General features: G+C 42.8%; 1 long non-coding RNA gene across 1 annotated transcript; it reads right to left on the bottom strand.

The window, feature by feature from the left end:
* Positions 1–6,393: 6,393 nt before the first annotated feature.
* Positions 6,394–15,806, bottom strand: LOC121134683. The gene is made up of 2 exons (XR_005871800.1): positions 15,298–15,806; positions 6,394–11,147 (listed from the first exon to the last, which is right to left on the bottom strand). It is a non-coding gene; the product is annotated as an uncharacterized LOC121134683 (long non-coding RNA).
* Positions 15,807–17,574: the final 1,768 nt, after the last annotated feature.

The following is a 17,574-nucleotide window of genomic DNA, read 5'->3' as shown; positions in this document are numbered from 1 at the left end:
GCTGCCCTGTGTAAATTTAACTTTTATGGTTAGCCTTTTCCTTTGTCTCAAGGGCATGTGTGCTCGTAGTCACGTAGTCAGAAGGCCAAGAAACGGTTGACAGACTCCATTTTGTTCAAGGTTCTAGCAGTCCCCAACATCTCCCCTTTTCTATATAGTAAAAGAAGAGAGCAATTGGGTGAAGTGCCTGTCTTAGGTTACCTGGTGGGCTTCCAGTTCTGGACATGGCGAGAGAGGATACGAATTAAGTGTTTGCTCCCAGATTCTGGCACCAAGCTATCCCCGTCTTAAGCATCTCCATAGCCTGGAGCAGAGTGAACTCGGGCGGTTGGCCAGGTACTCAAACTCCTGAAAGCTCAAAGGTTGGAATGTAGGTTTGTCTACAGCCTCAGGTTCTTTGGGGTCTTGTTGAGAGAGCTGCTGATAGTGAACCTGAACTGAATTTTTGGTAGCCTCATCAACCTGATTTTTAACAAAACCAGTAAGGCGACGAAATGCCCAAGGACCAAAGGAAATAAGTAACATGAAGCCAATAAAGGGTCCTAACAAACTAGGCAGCAAAGTCGATAGCCAGGGGGAGGTAGAGAACCAATTTTTGTACCAAGATTCACTTTGATCCAAATTTCTTTTTGTTTCTTCCAGACTCTGTTCAACTCTTCTGATACTATCTCTAACTAATCCTGATTTGTCTTTGAAAAAGCAACATTCCTCTTTAAGGGCGGCACAACTCCCCCCTCCCGCAAAAAGGCGAGGTCGAGACTGCGGCGGTTTTGTTGTACCACTTCAGCTAAGGAACCAACAGTTTGTTCTAAGTAATCTAAACCTCTTTTTAGCTCATCTACGTCTCTAATAACAGTGTGGGTTAGAGCATTAACAGAGTCCTTTGTGTGGATTAGGGAGTAAATTCCTGTGCCAGTTCCTGCTGCACCCAGACCAACCAATATGGCTAATGTGAGGGCGGTGACCGGCTCTCTTTTTTGGTGAGAGAGAGTCACAGTTGGATCACTTTGGGGCAATAAATCAGATTCAGGGTGAATAGTCAATTTGGGCACGAATACAACAAGGACACAGTAGTCCTTGTGCACAAGAAAAACATCTACAATAATATGTGGGGATAACCCTGTGGAGCAAGCAAAAAAGGTGAGGTTGGGGGCAATAAGGAAGGAAGCATGAGCAGCAACTTGCATGGTTTGAGTACATGCTTCTAACAGCGGGATGGGGGGAAGCATACGTGGTCCCAAAAGGCAGAGTCCAGATCCCACGACCTGTCCTAAGGTCATGCCGTGTGGCTGTGGCTGCGTGCCCCAGCGAAGCAGATTGGTGTCGTTGGTGTAGATGGGTGAGCCGAAGGCTGCAATACCTTCGTAGAATGGAGGGATGGGCGAATAGCAAATCCAGCAGCGCTCATAGGTGGTGTTGGAGAGTGCCTGGGCTGAGGCGTTGACCATCTGAAGGATGAGGTCCGCGGTGGAGACTGGACCAGCGGGCATGGTGGGTTGATAAGCAGTGGTAGCGGCAGCAGGAGCTGGAGAATGGAGATTAGGAAGAGGGTGAGGGGTGGCAGCCTTGGGTAGGAATGAGCCACCACCAGAGGGGTATAAAAAAGGATTGGGGCCAACAGCAATAGGGCGAAAGGAAGGGATTTCTTTCAAAAGTCTAATGGAAAAGGTGAGGCCTGGGTCTGTGCCAGAAACATATAGGCGTAGACCCCAGTGAGCGCCTCGGGAACCTTCCCAGAGGAACCTTTTTTTTTTTTTTTTTTGGTTTTTGAGACAGGGTTTCTCTGTGGCTTTGGAGGCTGTCCTGGAACTCACTTTGTAGACCAGGCTGGCCTCGAACTCACAGAGATCCGCCTGCCTCTGCCTCCCGAGTGCTGGGATTAAAGGCGTGCGCCACCACCGCCCGGCCAGAGGAACCTTTTTCCTGTAGCTGTAAACTGGATATGGAGGAGGTTGCACCAACTGCATGAACAAAGGGGATTAAGTGGTGGTGGGCCAGAATTAAGCCGTCTGGCAGGGGGATTAAATCGCTTTACATTTATGAGGTCCCAGGAAGAGGAGGGAAACTAAAAATCAAAAGGAGAAATGGAAGAAGTGGCAGGCGATGCGGTGTCATCTTCACTGGGAGTTTTGTTATCAACAGCATCTGAAAGAGAAAACAAGAGATTCCTCAGGGGCTCTTTCCCTGGGAGGGTTATAAAGCTTGACCAGTTTGTCTGGAAGCCAGCGTGTTTCTCAATTGCTGGTGTTATGAACGCAAGCATGTTCTTTTCCCCAGATAAGGACTGGGTGAGGACCAAGCCATTGGCTCGTGTGCACATCCTTCCAGAGTACCTGCTGAAAGTTTTTATGGGAGGAAGGGTGTCAGAGCTGATCAGCAGCTGATCGGCCACTGTTGTTCAGAGAGAGAAAGTTGAGCACAAAAAGTGCATGATTTAAAAGTAGGCGATGCTTGCCTTTGCGAGCGTACCGGGTTTTGCTTTCGGAAGAAAGCTTAAAGAGCATATTTTTTAAGGTCTGATTAGCTCGCTCTACAACTCCCTGTCCTTGAGGGTTGAGGGGAATTCCTGTTTTGTGGGTAATGCCAATTTTTTACAAAAATCCTTAAATTTAGAACTAATGTACCCTGGGCCATTGTCAGTTTTAATGGCGATAGGGACAGGAATAATAGTAAAACAATGTAAAATATGGGCAATAACGTCCTTGGTGGCCTCTCCTGTTTGGAGAGAGGCACAAACAAAGCCACTAACGGTATCCACCATAACATGAATATATTTAAGATTGCCAAAGGCAGAATAATGAGTAACATCCAATTGCCAAAGCTCACCAGGCAGAAGACCACGGGGGTTGACTCCTGTATGAGGCTCAGGCAAAAGGGAGAGGCAAGCTTTGCACGATTTAACTATCTCTCGAGCCTGTTCACGAGTGATGGAATATTGTAGCCTAAGTGTTTGTGAATTAAGGTGATGTAATCTATGAGCTTGTTGTGCTAACTGTAAAGAGTTAGACTGATCAAACACAAACCAAAGAGAAGTTAGAGGTAGCTTTTATGCATCTGTCTGAAAGGTTTTTAGAAACCACCTTCTGTAGTGGTTTGGCTAAGCCGATACATTCAACTTGAGAGACAATAAAATGGCAGAACAAATCCGAAGACACAAAGTGAAGGCTCTGTAATGGCACTGACCACACATACACATACACACACATACATACACACACATACAGCGGTTTGAGTGTAAAAGCTCCTTTAGTTTCAGACACTGGATACCCTGACCACAGACAGTTTGTATGGGGCTGAATAGAGCATGGACTTAGAACCCAGCAGGGTCACAAGGCTTCAGGTGCCCCTGCCACCCATGGATGTATCATAAACGACAGTGTGACACAGCAGTGCCCTCACAGCTTTAAGTTCAGGATTGGCTAAAGAAATGCAGCGATGGCCTGGTAACACTAGTTGGGCCATTCAGATGCTGTCCAAGCTGACAAAGGCCACATGGAACTAGAATGACATACTTCTGGGGGCCTGACCGATCACAAGAAAACTAAACAGACCAAAAGTGCCACAAAGACTCCTAACTAATACGTTTACATTCAAGCCTTCTCTTTAGGTCTTAAAGAGCATGCTGTTCAGAGGTGGAAAACTTTTTATTGGAAAGTCAGACAAGGCCAGTCCACAGAGCTCGAGAGAGCAGAGTCTGGTCCGCACACTCTAGCATATAATACTGAAATGTGTTAGGATCGTAGAAGCAAGGCAATGTCCCAGATCCACATCACTCCTGCCACTGCGAGTCTGTTTACAATCACTTCAATTGAGTACAGCAGATTCATTGCTGGATGTGATAAAGAAAACTGTCACAATATCAGTGCAATTTACAGGATCAGCACACCTGCCACAGGATGCCCATGACAGAGCTACACGTGTACTGTCTATGGTGAGCCAGCCAGCACGGTTACTTTGGGGAAGGGTTTAAAACATAAACAAAATGTTTGCATTTGCAAATGAGGCATACGAACACCAAGGGAGTGTAACATTCCTTTTTTTAATAGGTGTGAAAACTGAGTTAGGGAGAGGTCACAGAAAGGTTGCTTATGGCATGTCTGGGGCCACTGGGATTGTCCACTGCCTGTATAGCAAAATGCCCATGAAAAATCCTTGTAACAATCCAAGAGGTCAGGGCAATGTTGAGGGCCCTGAAGGTTCGTTCCTGTGACCAGCCAGCGCTACCACCACAGGGACTACCAAGAGAGGCCACCTAGCCTCTAAGGACTCCTAGACACTCAGGGGTCCCAGCTGTTAGCTGCATGACTCTAGGCTGATCTACCTTTAACACATTGTATCAAATATAGAATTTGATTGAAAAACTGTTTGTAAAAATAAAATTCAAATTACCCTGCAGATCAATACAAAAGCATACCACATCGATACATCTATAAGAAAAACAATTCATCCAGAAAAACTACATCTGTAGCTTCCAAAAATAAAGCATCCACAAGCCTGATTTCTTTTTGATAACGAAAATAGGGGTATTCCAAGGAGATGTGGAGAGTTCTATATGGCCAGCATTGAATTGCTCCTGCACAAGCTGCTGGGCTGCTTCTAATTTTTCTTTGACTAGAGGCTATTGCCCTACCCAGACAGGATCATCATTTATCCAGGTGATTTTATCTGTGGGGGGGGTGCAGGGGAGGTAGTGACCACTACTGAAAATTTTGAGCAGGTGGGCTATAGCCAAGGCCCGCTCTATCATCGGGATCAGGATTTTGGCGAGCCGCTTCTTCGGCTCGAGCCGCCTGTCTAGTGCGTGGTTGCCCCTGTGCCGCAGGAAGAGGTCTAGCAGGGAGAGGCGGTTCAGCTCCCTACCCTTCAGGGTCAAAAAGAGGGAACTGGAGTTTACGTGATGCCGAGGAGAGGAGCTGTGAAAACTTGTCGCTGAGAGCTTGAACGAGAGAGGAGGCAAGAGAATCAACAGTGGAGGAGTATTTGGGAGCAAAAGGTTGAGGAAGATCAGGGAGCAAGGAAAGATCGTAGGCAGGAGGTCTTGTGGCCAGAGAGACCTCGCGCCCGAAGGTAGGCGGCAGCCCCTTCCTCTAGCTCCTGGGCGTCCCCAGGATCCAGAGGTTAGCTATAAATAACTAGGAAAGCTAACTGAGCAAGAGTAGTTATTGGTAAAATAAAAGTAAATCAGTAGCATTTGAGTTTAATGTAGGCAAAATCTGAGCAGTCTTGAAACCAGAAGACATGTTAGTGTGTATACGAAGAAATCAAACTGAGAAACAACATGGCTAACAGATGCAGGGAACATTTCCCCTAAAAATTGCTCAAAAATTAGATATGGCAGAGGGTTGGATGGTTAAGACAAGGTTTTTCCAATAGCCCTTGGTAACACAGAATTCCATATGTACTTTGGGCTGGCCTTGAACTTCTAATAATTCTCCTGACTCTGCTTCATTAGTGCTAAGCTTACATTTTTGCCACCATGCTTGAAGAGGGTTAATTGCTTTTTTAATCCTGGGTGGTTTGAGGTGTGCCACTGCACCCAGCATTAATGTGACCCCTTAAGCATATTGTTCCACATTGTACATATCTTCAAAAGCTCAAGAGATATCAACTGAGATCCTTATCTTACTTTATGTATGTAGTGTATGTGTTCATATATGTGTGTGCACATGTGTGTATGTGCACACAGGTGCCAGAAGTGGAAGTCTAATGTCTTCTTAGTCACCTTTACACCCTAAAATTTTAAAACTATGCTTTTGTTAGGCAAACATACTTGGTTACTAATACATAAATTTACTTCTTTTGTAAATAAAACATACTTTTTATTGATTCTTTGGGAATTTAGTATCATGCACCCCAATCCCACTCATTTCCCAGTCCTACCATATCTGCCCTCCACCCTTGTTATCTCCCTGGCAAAAGAAAATCAGAAAAAAAACCAGACATCCTCTCTGGGCAATGGCCTGATCCTCTATCAACCACTGCCTTCTCTCATACCAGTGACAGTCTTTCCAATCTCCCATCATGTGTTTGTTTATCGTAGTGGCTTTGGAAGCTGATCTCTACACTATTTTTTGAATCAAGAAGTACAGCAGGAATCATGAAGGATGCTGCTTTCTAGCTGACTCAAGGATAGGATTATGCTTAGCTAGATTTTGTTTATTTATTTACTTATATATTTTAGTTATCTAGCTATTTACACAGTTCTGGACCATCAGTCCAGGAAAGAATTTGTCCTACATTAATTAATAGCCAAGACAATCCCCCACAACATGCCCACAGGCTGATCTGATCTAGGCAAAGCCCTTAATTGAGTTCTCCTCTTAGATGACTCTATGCTGTGTTGAGTTAAAGCCAACCAAGACAGAGACTTACAGTAAAACAAAGAACACTGGCTTACAGGTTCATTTTTATTAGAGTTTTCGGAATCACCCACCATTTTCTTAATATTGCCTTGCTCCTGTAGCTTCATACTGAGTTTGACAAAAGAGACATGCATCAGGAGACAAGGGGCAGGTAGACAAAGAGAAACCAGGTTCTTTTCTTTCTGATCGAAGGTTCTACTGATTTCTTTTCTTTTAATGGCAATATCCTTTGGGGCCCCAGTCATCTTCTTACTCCTCCTAGCTCAGGATGCCTGGTTCTTCCATCAATGAATGTTCCTTCACTGAACTCACCCATGCCTGTGCCATCCTTTCTGACAGTACTCTGATATTGGCTCAGACAAGAAGTGGAGAGGGCTACTGGAGGTAAAAGCAATATTTTGGGCAGCAGAAAGGGCCTTTCATGTAGGGAAAGTGCTTGAGAAAAGGGCAGCTGGAATGTGGGGATGGGCGAAGGAAGAATGGAATAGAGCTGGGGGCTAACGCAAAGTCGTGGGTCCTAGGATAAGGAACTTGGCCTCCCCACTTCTATTTGTGTCTTCCTTCTGGGGAGGAGTGCTGCTCAGCATTTCAGACACCTCCTGTGTTTGGGAAACTCCTCACTTTGATTCTTGATTGAAGGCCAGCAGCCTTATTGCAGCCACCCAGTGGGCAGATAGTGAAGTGTGGGCACCTGGCTTGGCTTCAGTCAACCCAGTGTCCCTGATTAATGTCTGGGCCTTCAGCCAGAAATACATAGTAAGCTCTCTTCTGCTCTTGAAGGGTGTGGCAGTGGCATCTGCAGATGTTTCCAGTGTGTTTGCAAGGCATGCTGTGGCAACCATTTCCTCAGCCTGGCTCCAGTTGTCTTAGTTGGGTCACTTATTCATACTGGTAATCTCTCTCTCTCTTACATTTTATTTATTTTGTGTGTGAGTGTGTTGTCTGTGTACATGTGTGAATATGTGCATGGAGGTCATAGGACAACTTGTAGGAGCGGCTTCTTTTCTCTCATTTTGTGGCTGGCACTGTGAGTCTTGTCAGCAAATGGCTTTAAGACTGAACTACCTATCTCATTGGTCCTAGGAAATCTCTTTTTTATTCAGTGTATTACTTTGCTGTTTAAATCAGCTAGAATCAATTTATATTGTTGGTAACTAAGAGCACACTGTAGTAATTGAGAACATTCTGCCTTTTAAGCCATTGTGTTAGTTACTTTTCTTGTTGCTGTGGTCAAAAGCCTGAGAAGTAGCAATCTAGGTGTGGGAGGCTTTATTTTGGCCTATAGTTTAAGAAAGGATACAGTTTATCATGGCCCCCAAGGGACAGCTGCAGCAGTTCAAGAATATAGCAAGGCTGCTTTCACACTGAGATCACAGCCAGGAAGTGGAGGGAAGTGAATGCTGCCTTTACCTCCCTTTCTCCTTTCTGTGTAGTCTGAGACTCCAGGCCAAGGAATGGTGCTACCTACATTTAGCATGGGTCCCTTTCCCTTCACTTAACTCAGTCTAGAAATTCCTCACAGACATGCCAGAGATTTGCTTTCAGAGTAATTCTAGGTCCTATAAAGTTGATTAACTATCACAGACATGCTATGTGTTTTGATCTTAATCATGGGAACAAAAAGAAACCAACCAAGGTGTTTAGGCAGCAAGGGTGGAGTGGTGGTGGGGGCAGGACAAAGTCTGCCTTTTGGAGGATCTCTGATGAGAAGGAGGGTCAGAATAAATGTAAGGAAACTGACAAACGATGATACCTCCTTGGACTAGTACTTGCAATGTAGACGCAAAGAAGAGTGTGGATTGAAGAGTTATTTAGCAAATGAGATTGTTGGAGGCGGCAAAGTAAAAGAAAAGAGCAGGAAGGGCCAACAAAATGGCTTAGTAAAGATGCACACTGCCAAGCCTGATGACCCAGGGCCTATGTGCTTGAATGAGGGAACTAGTTCCTGTGCATTTTCCTGATTACCACATGAATACCTCAGCAGCCTCCCCAACAATCAACCAATCAATGAATTAATCAATCAATAAATTTAATAATTTTCTTAAAAATCATGGTCAACCCTTAACCCTCATGTTTTTGTTTGTTTGTTTTGTAGTTTAGAAAGCAAGCAATTGCTTTATTTAAATCCTTCATTGCTACCTAGGACTTACAATTGATCAAAATTAGTTTTCCTTTCTTCCATGCTTTAGTGGATGAATAAACTTGTAGAAGCTGGGTGACGGATTTCACATAGATTTTCTTAAGCCCCACACTAGAGTCAGGCTGGGCCTTTGGCAAGCAGCCTGGGCAGTGCTTAGCGCTCAGGATTCACTGCCTGAACAGGTCTGGGCTGCTGTGTGTAGGTGGAAGGACACTTAGACAAGCCAACATTGGTCGCCCTTTGTCATGCAAGGGCGCTCATTGCTCCTTGCATATAGCTGGTATAAAACAACAAGTAGCCAGGCGTTGGTAGTGCACGCCTTTAATCCCAGCACTCGGGAGGCAGAGGCAGGCGGATCTCTGTGAGTTTGAGGCCAGCCTGGTCTACCGAGCGAGTTCCAGGACAGCCTCCAAAACAATACAGAGAAGCCCTGTCTTGAAAAAAACAAAAAACAAACAAACAAACAAACAAACAAAAAAAACAAGTAGTCGATGGACACTGACAGGCAGTGTCTCCATCCATGAGAAGGTTCTTTGTTTTCTGTTGAAGAACTGCTCTACAGGGTTACAAGCCAAACAGCTGCCATCTTCCCTGATGCTGAATCTGCTCATAAAACAGTCACAGCTAAGCCTACTCACTATTTACTTTTCCTCATAGAAAGAGGGGGCAGGGAGGAAGATGGGACCCTCACCTGAGTCACTTTCCTAAACAGTTGTATGTAATTCTGTCCTATTTCATGTGGCATTGGGGAAGGGACCAGAGGATGAAGGGAACCAACATTCCTGATGAGAGGAGACCTTCCTGTGTGGTTGCTTTAATGTTACTCCCTCCCCTTATGGTGTTCATATGATTTTTATTTTAGTTTTTAAAGAATGTAAGATTAATTTTTAACATAATTATTTATAGATTCTTTGGGAATTTCACATCATGCATCCTAATTCCACTCACTTTCCAGTCCCTCCATAGCCTTCCCTTACCCCTGCAGCATGCCCCCCCAATTAATTAGAAACAAAACAAATGAATGAGCCACACCTCACTACTCCATCTCTCCAGCTCCTCTTCATTCATCCTAGTGTCATTGGGAGCCACAGTGTGTCACACAATGTACTCTGTTGTCCAATCAGTACCACCCACAAGACGTTCATTTCAATGAGTCATTCGTCTGTTTCAAGGCCTCTGGCATGCCATCATCACTGAACCCTCACAAAAACTCCTCTTAGATATTCTGCTGTTGCCCCAAGTCCTAGAGATCCTGAAATTATCATTCTGTAGAACCGATCCCTTCAAAAACTCCAACAGATCATAGATGGGGTAGATGTTAGGTGGGCCAATTCAAACCCGAGAATGTGGGTCTGAGTGATAGCTGAGCTGGTAGGTCAGGGCAACTGGGACTGCCCCCTCAGGAAAGGGGCAGAGACATCTCTCCTAGGCCCATGCCATTAGGGCCAGCTGTCCCATTCCTGTGGTGAGGGGTGGGGCCATCTTTCTCCTGCTGCAGTGTTCAGTGAGGATCAGGGCCAGCTATCCCAAGGCCAGTGAGGAGTAAGGGCAGGCTCAGCATAGGCCTCAGAATTCAGCACAAATGGCTCCTATTACCCACCCTGTGGCTACAAGGGCATAGATATCATCATAGAACCCAGCAGGAACACAGCCCTCAGCAGCAACTTGGGCCTGGATGTCACCATGGCCTATGGTGGCAGTGCAGGCAACTCAGATCACAATGGCCCCTCAGCAGATTGGCCCTTGGACACCAACATGAGCCCCAGTAGTAGCCCAGACCTTTTGCATTGGCATTGATTTCAATGGTATCAGGAGCTACAGACATCAAAAGCGACCTCAAAGCCCATTCCCACAGTGACATGCTCTGTCTATCAAGGCCACACCTCCTAATAATGCCACTCCCTGTGAGCTTATGGGGACCAATTAAATTCAAACCATACCCATACTTTTGCCTTTAGGACTGTGGATAAGCATAATGAACTCATTTGTTCCTATGGATAGACTTTGGAAGAATCATACCTCAGTTTGTTTTGGGATCTTTCAGAGTAGGGTAGATATTGTTTATGTCTTGCAGGCAAGGGGTTTTAGCATTCAGGCTTTTGCTTTTTCTCTGAGCTGAGCTTATACACCTTCAGTTGAATAAATTATTAACCAAGTTCCATGTTGTGAGCCTTAGGCTAGCATATAAAATGCAGACATGGTAAAAGCAGTGTTTGTTGCTTTCCGGTATTCACAGCCTCCTTAATGCAAGTCAAACTGCATTTAATATTTTCCAAACACAACATATTAACAGCTTTCCTCAGCCAATGTCATAACATTTCCATTTATTCTGTATTAATTGCTCTATGAAACACTAATACAACACACACATGCACGCGTGCGTGCATACACACACACATACACACACACAGAGGGAGTTCCTCATGCATATTGTACATTACCCACATGCCAATATTGATTTAGCTTTTACTGTAACCTGTGAAATTAGTAGCTGATCCCATTTTACACACAAGGAAATTGAAATTCACATTTAGAAGTCCAAATCTGAATCCAGATGTATTTTACTAGATTTCACACCAAATCCAGTAGATTCTGTGTGACAAGTTGCACACACTGAGGCAATAACTTCAAAAGAAGGAGGTCTCCTGGAACAGAGAAAAATATTGAGCTGCAGTTCTCATGGCAATTTCTGTTCTTCTATTCTTTTTTCATATTTACAAAATGTTCCTAAAAGCCTACATTGACATTTCAAGTGAAAGAAATAGCTAAGGAACCATTCCCTGAGATGGGGTCACTAGCCATGGCCTCATCTCCGGAAAACCAGTGATTTCCAAATCATTCTCATCATTCACATAAGGACAAATAGTATTGATAAAAACTTTCCCAACAGTAAAATTTCACATAGCTGTATGTGTATCATTAAGAGTGGGCTTAGTGTTTGGTAAAGAATGCTTTTGACAGAGGGCTGATCTCCAAAATTTACAAAGAACTCAAGAAGCAAGTCTCCAAAACACCAAAGGATCCAATTAAAAAGTGGGCTACAGAACTAAATAGAGAATTTTCAATAGAGGAGTCTAAAATGGCTGAGAGGCACTTGAGAAAGTGCTCAACATCCTTAGCCATCCAGGAAATGCAAATCAAAACAACTCTGAGATACCATCTCACTCCGGTCAGAATGGCTAAAATAAAAAACACCAAGGACAATTTATGCTGGAGAGGTTGTAGTGAAAGGGGAACACTCCTCCACTGCTGGTGGGAGTGCCAACTTGTACAGCCACTTTGGAAATCAGTATGGAGATTCCTCAGAAAAATGGGAATAAACCTACCACAAGACCCAGCAACTCCACTCTTAGGCATGTATCCAAAAGATGCCCATTCATACAACAAGGATGTCTGTTTCACTATGTTCATAGCAGCATTATTTGTAATAGCCAGAACTTGGAAGCAACCTAGATGCCCCTCAACTGAAGAGTGGATAGAGAAAATGTGGTACATTTACACAATGGAGTACTATTCAGCAGAAAAAACAATGGAATCCTGAAATTTGCAGACAAATGGATGACACTAGAAGAAACCATCCTGAGCGAGGTAACCCAGTCACAAAAAGAGAAACATGGCATGTACTCTCTCATATATGGATTTTAGACATAGATCTGGGGAGTGCCAGACTATAATCCCATGGCCAGAGAGTCTGGGAAATAGAACCTTCGTTCAGTGGTTGATGGAAGCAGAGGCAGACTCCCACGGCTGAGCATTGAGCTGAACTCAAGAATTCCAGTGACAGAGAGGGAGGACTGATGACTAAAGGCATTAAGACTGGGCTGGTTTAAACCCCAGAAACAGCTGACCTGACAAGGGTTAGCTCTTGAATCCCAGACTGATGCCTGGGAATCCAGCATGGGACTGATCAAGACCCCCTGAATGTGGGTGTCAGTGAGGAGGCCTAGGTAATCTGTTGAGCCTTGGGTAGTAGATCAGTATTTATCCCGGGTATACAAATGGACTTTGGACTCCCATCCAACAATGAGAGATGCACTCTCATCCTGAATTCTTGGGAGAGGGTCTAGACCCTGCCCTGGATGAAATGACAGACTATGGGCACCCCCATGGAGGGCCTTACCCTCCCTGGGGAAATGAGGTTGGTGGGAGGGCACGGGAGGAGGAGAGGGAAACGGAGAGGGACCTGGAATTGACATGTGAAGCAACCTTGTTTCTAATTTAAATTTAAATTTAAAAATAACATATATATGTATATATATAAATACTTTTAATAAGAAAGAGTTAAAATAGTTAAAATAGCTCAATATTTCAAAAACTCACAAGAACTAGGTAATAGATGTTAAACAATAACTGACCACAAAAATTTATTAACTTGATTTTTAAAATATGCCATTAGCTTTGGATGATTCTGTGTTTTGATTAACCTTAGATGAGTCTATGTTTTGGTTCCTTAGAAGATTTCTGTATTACTGTGCCAAGTAACAATAATGCCACCAATTTGGGTTTGTTTCACAAAACATACCCAAGAAGCCTTGCTTGAGAACTGCAAAATACACTCAGATTCAAACTGCCTCTGTGTTTGTTTCTGTTTGTCTGCCGAATCCTTACCCACCTCGTCTTTGAGGACTCTCATCTTAGGGACCTCCATACCCAACTGGGGTGGTCCGTGATAGCTAGACATTTGCCAAACCATTGTACTGTAAAATAATCAGACTCATCTGTCTTTCTTGTCTTTACTTTGTGGTCTCTTAACTGTGTAATGTTTACAGTATTTTGAAATTAAAGATATATCTACTTAATGGTGCCAAATGCATAGAAAAATATATAAGAAACAGTGAGTTGAAGAAGTACTTAAAGATATTTAAAATTTATGTCACTAAAGGAAGTTATTGACATCTGATCTATCTTTACTTATTTAGTGCATATGGTTGTTTGCTTGCATGTGTATCTGTGTACCACATGAATGCCCGGTGCCTACAGAGGCCAAGAAAGGGTATTGGATGTGGGTACAAGGAATTGAACGTGAGTCCTTTGGAAGAGCAGCCAGTGCTCTTAACCACTGAGCCATTTCTCCAGCCCCCATTAAACATTCTTCAGTGGGTCTTCCACTTGAGTCCTATATTATAAATCAGAGTGTGAAACTGGAACAATAAGGACTAAGGAGACAGCCTGGTATTAAGTAGATTTCTTGCTGTCCCTGAGTATCCGAGTTCAGTTCCCAGCTCACAACCACAGGTAACTCCAGCTCTAGAGGATCTGAAGCTCTCTTCTGATCACATGTATTCATATACACACATGAACATATAAATAAATCTTTAAAATAAGGAACTGGATTAGGAGCTATTTTTTTTTTTGGTTTGTTTGGTTTTTATTGCTTTGTTTTTTGAGACAGGTTTCTCTGTGGCTTTGGAGGCTGTGCTGGAACTATCTCTTGTAGACCAGGCTGGTTTCCAACTCACAGAGATCTGCCTACATCTGCCTCCTAAGTGCTGGGATTAAGTGTGTGTACCACCACCTCCTGGCTAACATCAGAGGTTGGCTAATACAGTAAGCTGGACCCCAAGTCAGGAGGTAAGATTTGAATTTGAGTTTAAAATCCTAGTTTTTTCAAGACTGAAGTAGGAGGATCACAGTGACTTTGGGGTCAGCCTGGGTTACATAGTGAGTTCACAGTAATGGAGTGAGAGTGGCCCTTTGGATTAAACAAATGAAAATAAAATAAAATGCTAGGCATTTTAGCAGATAGAGGCAGGATAATCAGGAATTCAAGTTTGCAGTCAGCCTGGGATTCTTGAGACCTTGTCTCAACCATTCCATTTCTTTTTTTTATTATGAATTATATGTATTTTGGCAAATCATTTATCATGGTATCTTAAACCTTTGTCTTGTTAGGTTTTAAAGTTTCACTATGTAAAGCACAGGAAACATTAAAGGTTCTGGGACATTATAGAAATGCAGGTGTTATTAACCTACTTGGGGCCCTAAAGGAGGTGAGAAACAAGAAAAATGACACCTGTGTCCTTATAACCAGACCCCTGTCACAAAAGCAGTTCCAACCACTATGGCAACTTTTATATCTCTTCAGTTTTCTCACTTTCATTTTATGGCAGGACGTGAAATCATTGTATATTTTCAGTACAAGAAGCTGAAATAAGTTATCCAAGGTCAGAGATAAAATCAGAAATAAAGCTAGAATGTATTTCTAGCTTGCCCTGTATATTTCCCTCTTCAGAATACCTTGCTTAAGGCCATCTATGGTGAAAAAAAAAGTAACATAAGCATCTGTGGCTAAATTTAGCAGATGATATGCAAAGAGATTGAGGGAGTATATTTATAGGAAAGCCTGCTTAGCATGAACTGTTATCTCTGTGAGGATTAAAGAGCTCTAGGCATTCCTAGAGCTCTCACAAACTACTCATCACTCAGGGAAAAGCCTGAGTTAACCACTCTGGAATCCTTTTCTAGATATAGTTTTCCCTCCAATCCTTACAGATGTGTCCACACAGAGTGCAGCAAGTCCTCAGGAGACAGTAGATCCTGACAAACACCAGACTGTGTGGGCTATAAAACGCTAGCATTCAAGTTGTTTGCCACTTCCATATAAAGCTCACAATAGGGATACCTTCAATCCCAGCATACAGGAGGCTAAGGCAAGGAGACTGCTATTTGTCTGAGGCCAGTGTGGGCTCCAGTCAATATCAGGCCTGAGTGAGTTACTTCGAAAAATAATGAAATAAAAACAAGGCCAGATACATGGCTTAGTGGACAAAGAAACATATTGCCAAACCTGATTACCTGGGTTAAATCCCTGGGACACACATGGTGGAAGGAAAAAGCCTACTTCCACAGGATGTCCTGGAAATAAACAAAATATAATAAAAGACAAAGACATGAAGACTGTAGTCATGAGTTGCTTAAGTTTTTTTGGCTATCTTAAGCACAAAAAGTTATAGATCTACTATGTAACTTAAAGGATTTAAACAAATATCCAAAGCACACTATGTGCTGCGAAACCCTGCAATGTGTTTTCTTGTTCTTCATTGAGACAGGATCTCATGGAGTTCATGCTGGCCTCAAACTTTGATCCTACTCAGCTTTTATTTTATTAATTTAATTTTTATATTCCAATCCAAGTTCCTCCTCCCTCTTCTCCTCCCATTCCCCCCACTCCTTCTCCTTTCATCTGCTCCAAAGAGAGGGTAAGTCCTCTGATGCTACAACGATAAATGGCACACTTACTGAAAGTAAAAATAAGTATTTATTGTAGAAATTACTCACAAAAGACCAAACAAGTAACCCAAATGAGCCGAGTAGTTTTCCACCGCCAAACTGGAAGCTGGAAAGCCGGAAAAAGAGAGAGAGAGACTTCCGTTGTTCAATCTTTTATACCTTCCTCCATAACGCCCCTAGCCATGCCCAAAAGTGGGCCTGTCTAGTGACGTAGTTCACCGCCTATGTCCATATACGTCTTTAGTCATGCCTAAAGTGGGTGTGTTTAGCGGTGTGGTAAACTGCCCTTTTATTACCTCATCTGTATGTGCCTCTAATAAGTCACATGGCTAATGGCGGAGTTCTGTTTTCCTCCTACAATTCCTCTTTTAGTCTAAAAAGAATATTTAAACTTAAAACAACTAACTTGTGTCAATGAACAAAATGTATCAAACATCTATCCCATCTAAATCTAAATTTATCTGAAAGAAACACCCAAGTCTGAATACCTCTTTCCAATCCCAACTCTAAAATAATTGAAAACTAATACTAACAGGTGTAAACTATCCTATAATATCAATAGTAGGGAGAGAGGGCGTGGAATTCTCAAAACTACTTCCTGCTGAGATGGGACGATGACAATCTCATGGGGACCTGTGAGAAGAAAAATGTTAGTGTAACAAAATCTTCAGTAGATCAGACAGTCTCCGTATGGCAGAAGATGCTTGATTGAAGTTCCTGACTGGAGTTCTAGTGTTGATTGAAGCTCTCATCTGAAGCTCAGGCCAGATTGTAGAAGATGTGCTGTTTCAGTTCCTTGGTCCGGAGTTGTGTTGAGTGATGTAGTTCTAAGCCAGTTTCAGGATGGTGCTTGACAGGTGGAGTCGATGATGTGGGGCAGTACAGATGCCTCCAGTCGAATCAGGTGGAGTCAAGGAAGTGGATCCTCATTCTCTTTATGAAGCAGTTGAAGATTGCTTCACGAAATCCCTTGTTTTCTGGAAAACTCAAACATTAATGTTAACAAAGAAATATCGTAACTTTTATATGTATTCATACTGGAAGAGGTGACAATAGGGAACATGGTGAACATGAAGGAAATTAGAATTTTAAGAAAAAGAAATCCACAGATAACAGTCCCTAATTTTATTTTCTTCTGTCTTATATCAATGGCTCTTTGATAAAATATAGAAATTCTAAATTTTATTTAAATAATATGTTTGAATTTAGAGTAGGAGAGCCAATCCAACTTCAAAGCCAGCTTCAGTTAAATGAATGGGGACTGAAGTATATGAAGAAACAAAGATAAAATGGTACTATAAAAAACAATATAGTGAGTTTAGACTTTGATACCAAACAGTGAGTTACTGTTTGTTTGATGGTCCTCAGGGTAGCTATTCATTCTTCTTCAGGAATCTATATGTCCAGTATTCTTTGCTGAGTTTACCTGTGTAGACAAAAAACAAAACACTTCTATTTCCTTTTAGGAGGTCACTTTACCCATTGTAGAATATGATTTTGTAGATGAGCTGTTATCTTTCCTCTTCCTGAGATGTCTTCTGTTCTGATAGAATCTAAATTAATTTCGATGGAACCCAAAGTTTTTCTTCTCCTGTGGAAAAAAAAGCATAACCCCTTCCCCAACATAACACATATCCTGGTTTCCAGACTGAGGCCATAACATCCTCAAAATACACTGGTTGGTTCAGTTCAGAAGTCTTCTCTATAGAGACTATAGTCCAGTGTCTTTCTGCTGCAGTTTGTCCTTTTTCATCAGCGTTAAGAAAATTCAATGTTAGTAAAGCATTATGTAACCTGTGTTTGGGGGTCTTTGTTCCCCCTGGCTGTTTATGAAGCATCTCT

Source organism: Mesocricetus auratus, unplaced genomic scaffold (genome assembly GCF_017639785.1).
Source record: "Mesocricetus auratus isolate SY011 unplaced genomic scaffold, BCM_Maur_2.0 Super-Scaffold_100029, whole genome shotgun sequence".
NCBI lineage: Eukaryota > Metazoa > Chordata > Mammalia > Rodentia > Cricetidae > Mesocricetus > Mesocricetus auratus.
This window is presented reverse-complemented; position numbering and strand designations above follow the sequence as displayed.